Source organism: Lagenorhynchus albirostris, chromosome 3 (assembly GCF_949774975.1).
Source record: "Lagenorhynchus albirostris chromosome 3, mLagAlb1.1, whole genome shotgun sequence".
NCBI classification, from domain to species: Eukaryota; Metazoa; Chordata; class Mammalia; order Artiodactyla; family Delphinidae; genus Lagenorhynchus; species Lagenorhynchus albirostris.
In genome coordinates, this window is record NC_083097.1 from 94,592,939 (window position 1) to 94,598,425 (window position 5,487).

Genomic DNA, 5,487 nt, shown 5'->3' on the forward strand with positions numbered 1-5,487 from the left:
AATTTTTGCTTCTTACAAAAACTGCTGACACATCTAGAAGTATTTTCAAAATACAAGGCCTGTTTTTCAGTGCTAAGGCAATTGCTCTGATGCACTTTTCTTGGCTCACTCTGATATGTCACGCTCCATGTTCTGCTGTTTTGCTCAAGGGCTCTACATACAAACAGTTTCACTTGGCTTTGGCTTGCCCATTGTCGAGCCTAAGCTCAACTAAACACATGGAGACTTTGAAAACCTTTCAGAATAATGCTGTGGTTAAGATCTGGCTAAAGCAAGTATTTTTTCTAACTCTTTGAGCTGCGTATTGCCTTGAGTAATCATCATCTGGATTGTATCCTCTTCAGTGGCACTTTAGTTTCTTTTGAATCCTTCCCTTGCCCAGTCCTTCAGGTATTTGTGATCACAATCATTTGGAACTTGCCAAATTGTCTGCAAAATCCTTCTGTGGAGGAGGAGAACTTGTTGCTTTCTCATGAACTGCTTTAGTGTTACTTTTACTGTGGGTAAGCGGGAAGTGGCGATGTCCTCCAGACAGCGAGGTTCGCCCAAGCTCATTTTTTTCTTTTCTTTTTTAAATTTATTTTTGGCTGCGTTGTGTCTTCATTGCTGCACACAGCATTTCTCTAGTTGAGGCGAGTGGGGGCTACTCTTCGTTGTGGTGTACGGGCTTCTCATTGTAGTGGCTTCTCTTGTTGCAGAGCATGGGCTCTAGGCACATGGGCTTTGGTAGTTGCAGCATGTGGGCTCAGTAGTTGTGGCACACGGGCTTAGTTGCTCTGCGACATGTGGGATCTTCCCAGACCAGGGCTCGAACCCATGTCACCTGCATTGACAGGCGGATTCTTAACCACTGCACCACCAGGGAAGTCCCAAGCTCATTTCTTTTTAATGCTGCATGATATTCCATTGTCTGGATGTACCAAGTTTATTTGTCCATTCATCTACTGAAGGACAACTTGGTTCCTTCCAAGTTTTGGCAATTGTGAATAAAGCTGCTATAAACATCCATGTTCAGGCTTCTGTGTGGACATAATATTTCAGCTCCTATGGGTAAACACCAAGGAGCATGATTTCAGGATAATATGGTAAGAGTATATTTAGTTTTTTAAGAAATTGCCAACTGTTTCCTGAAGTAGCTGTACCATTTTCATTCCCCTCAGCAATGGACGAGAATTCCTGTTGTTCCACATCCTTGCCAGCACTTAATTTTGTCAGTGTTTTGGATTTTGGCCATTCTAATAGGTGTGCAGTATTAAAACAATTCACTTTTAATTTGTATTTCCCTGATGATCTATGATGTGGAGTATATTTTCATATGTTTATTTGCCATCTGTGTATCTTTTCTGTTGAGGTGTCTTTTGAGGACTTAGGTCCCTTTTTTAATCAAGTTGTTTGTTTTCTTATTATTGAGTTTTAAGAATTCTTTGTATATTTTGGATAATAGTCCTTTATCACATGTGTCTTTTGCAAATATTTTCTCCCAATCCACGGCTTGTCTTCTCATTCTCTTGACATTATCTTTCACAGAGCATAAGTTTTTAATTTTAATGAAATTCAACTTACTATTTCTTTCAAGAATCATGCTTTTCGTGTTGTATCTAAAAAGTCATTACCATACCCAAAGTCATCTGAGTTTTCTCCTATATTTTCTTCTAGGAGTTTTAAAGTTTTGTGTTTTAACATTTAGGTCTATGACCCATTTTGAGTTAATTTTTGTGAAGGATATGAATTCTGTGTCTAGCTTTTTTTTTTTTTTTTTGCATATGGATGTCCAGTTGTTCCAGAACAATTTGTTGAAAATACTATTATTGCTCCATTTTATTAATATCCCCAGAGTAAGATATAAAACATAAAGTTAATTAATTCTGATAGTATACTACTGATACTACTGATTCTGATAGTATATGATAAAAGACAAGAGCCCAGTGCTTCTGAAGTTTATTTCTTGTGTACATATTATTCTCTGTTATTTTGCCCCCAACCTCTCCACCTCAGTCCTCCCTTTTCTTACTGTTTTGTCATTCTGGCACTGCTACAGTAGGATTTCCTATAGAGAAGAAGTAATTATAAATGCAGTAGAAATATTTTACTTTCCACTCTCAATTGGGTTAAGAATACGGCTCAATCCTGAAGTTTACCCATACACTGAGAAGTTGTAATTTATTTAAAAGACTTTCTATATTTAAGCAAATTAATATATACCAATTAATTCATTAATTAAATGAGAACTTAATGTGGCATGAGTGTTGTAGGCAATGGAGATAAATTGGTGAACAAGATGGGCAAAGATTTCATGATGCTTCTATGAGTTAATGTTATAAAATCATTAAAGTTGTTACAAAGAGGTGTTTTTTTTGAAAATTTTTATTATTATGGAAATTGTCAAACATACAAAAGCAGGGAGAAACTGCAATGTTCCTATCATTTGGTTCACCAATTATTAACACATGGCCAAACTTGTTTAATATGTAACTCCCATACTTGAAGACTTTTTGAAAGGCACAGTAAAGATGCTTTGATTTTAGCTTATATGACCACCTTCTCTGCTTTGGGATTTAAAAAATAAGGACACAGCTCTTAATTCTCCCAACCTTAGCATCATGAGAAAAGCTTTTCATTCTTCTCGGTAGGCCAACCTCTCATGAGAGGCCCAGGAGTATCCAATCCTGCACTGAGAGCCACTAGAAAATTGGATTGGTCTCACTTTCTGCTGCCTTGCCCCTTGCCACATGATGAATCTGGGGAATGAAATTAAGTTTAGTAACCCAACAACTTGGTATGATCCTGGCCCTAGGGCATGACTGTCTCCATGCAGTTCACTCTGGACACAGAACTAGTTTTAAAACACCCATCATAAATTTTATCTATATTTGTGTGTGTATATATATATATATATATATATAAAATTTACATATATAATATACAATTTATTTATATATGTGTATATATGTATATGTGTGCGTGTATATATATGCACTCCAGCCACCACAGTGAGTACGACCATGGTACAAATGTGAAGGGTTTTACTCCCTATGGGCCCTGATTTTGCTTTCCTCATTAGGAATTCAGCGTTTTACCATTTCACTCGCTGCCAGTCGCTGCCCTGAACAGAAGCCTGCCATCTCAGTGGCTACACTGGTGTAGGTCCTGACATGTCCTGCTTCATGCAGGATAGCCACCCTTCCACCACCATGTCCTTCTGCACCTCTGAAGTGGAGGTAATCCCGTCCCTATAACTCCCAGGCCTATATCCATTTTCTTTTCGGTACGTGAGTAACACTTTTTTAAGGGTAAAACTATACTGTTAGTTGAAATAGGTTGAAGAGGAAAAAATTATGCAAAAAATGGCATATATATATATATATATATATATATATATTTTTTTTTTTTTTTTTTCGGTATGTGGGCCTCTCACTGCTGTGGCCTCTCCCGTTGTGGAGCACAGGCTCCGGATGCGCAGGCTCAGTGGCCGTGGCTCACGGGCCCAGCCGCTCCACGGCATGTGGGATCCTCCCGGACCGGGGCACGAATCCGTGTCCCCTGCATCGGCAGGTGGACTCTCAACCACTGCGCCACCAGGGAAGCCCAAAAAATGGCATATTTTGATGACAGCTTTTTAAAGGGGAGAAAAAGATAAGAGAAAAGCCTAAAAAAAATATGCTAGAACACTAGCACAATTTGTCCAAGGATGTTAAGATTTGGGATATTATTTCTAATCATTTCTTTACTAAGTTATGTAATTTTCCACATTTTCTAAAATTAATATATTTCAACAGTCAGGAAAAAAAATAAGGCAAAACACTAAAAACCTCTCCAAAGTCACAGCATTAAAAACAGTAAACAAGATTAAAATGGTATTAAATCATTTTATGATTTACTGGCCAGAGGCTTGTTCAAGAATATGTTATAACAGACATCTTACTGTGAAACAGTATGGCTCTGAAAAACCAGACATATGATTGTGCATATGTTTTGTTTTGTCTTTCTTCTGATTTTAGAGTTCATACATGTCCACTTTAGGAAATTTACAAAATGCAGGAAAACACTGGAAAAGAATAAACATCACCCTTTGTAAACATACTATGGCAACCATGGAGTGGTGCCTCTCTGACGGTGCAAGGAGTGGAGTGAGAGGACAGCCTCCAGTGGCCACACCTTCAGGGTACTCAGCCTCATCCACCCGAGGCCACGCCCCCAGCCCCCTCTCAGCCAATGGCTGAGCTGAGCAGGGGAGGTGGATGTACTAGAACCAGGCCATTTCTGCCTGACATAAGACTCCCCAACTGACAAAGAGTATTCCTTTACAGTTTTGCCCCACGGCTCTGTTAAAACTCCTCTGCCTTCAGTCATAACACAGTCTAAAGTGAACTGGGCTTTCTAGCCATCTCACAGAACATTACACTGACCCATTACATCAATGACATCATGCTGAACGAACAGGTTGAGCAAGAAGGGGTGACGAATATGCTAGAGGCCTTGGTAAGACAGCTGTGCTCCACAGGGTGGAAGATAAGCTTTAGGAGACTCAGAAGCCTACTACCTGAGTAAATTTTTTAGAAGTCCAGTAGTCAGGGGTTTGCCAAGACATCCTCTCAGAAGTAAAAGACAAATTTCTGAATCTTGCATTTCCTACTTCAAAGATGGAAGCAAAGTGCTTGGTGAGCCATTTTGGATTCTGAAGGCAACACATTACCCATCTAGAAATACTTCTCTCGCCCATATACAGAGTGGTATGGAAGGCTGCCAACTCTGAGTGGTGCCCTGAGTAGGAATGAGCTCTGCAGCGAATCTAGGCTGCAGTGCAAACAGATCTGCTGCTTGGGCCATGTGATTCAGGAGACCCTATGGTGTTGATGATGTCAGGGATGGAAAATGTTGCAGTGTGGCAAGCCCTGGTAAGAGAATCACAACGCAAGTCCTTGGGGTTCTGGAGCAAGGCCATGCCACTTGCAGTGGAGAATTATATGCCTTTTGAGAAATAGCTCCTAGCATGTTACTGGGCCCTGTTAGAGCCGAAATACTTGACCACAGGGCACCAAGTGACTGTTCCTTCAGAATTGCCCATTTGTCCAATTTGTTAGACTCACCAAGTCATAGAGTGGAACAGGCCCAGCAGCAGTCCACAGTAAAATGGAAATGGAATGTCTGGGATTGAGGCCAAGTAGGACTAGAAGGCATGAGCAAGGAGCGTGGGCAGGTAACCCAGACACCATGTGCCCACCATCTTTACACCAGTGCCCCTCCTTCAGCCCACTCATATGGCCACCTATGCAGGAATCTCATACAACCAGATGAAGAAGGAAGAAAAGCCAAGTTTGGGGGTGAGTTGGCTTGATACGTGAATGCAAGCTGAAAGTGGACAGCAGTTGCATTACAGCCAAATTCAGGGTTGGCCTTGAAAGACAGTGGAGATAAAAGTCTTCCCAATAAGCAGAGCTGGGAGCAGTGCACCTGGTCATTGACTTTGTGTGGAAGAAAAAGTAGCCC

General features: G+C 40.6%; 1 pseudogene; it reads right to left on the reverse strand.

Moving 5' to 3' along the window:
• Positions 1 to 255: 255 nt before the first annotated feature.
• LOC132518359 (LYR motif-containing protein 2-like) lies at positions 256 to 555 on the reverse strand (annotated as a pseudogene).
• Between the last annotated feature and the right edge of the window lie 4,932 nt (positions 556 to 5,487).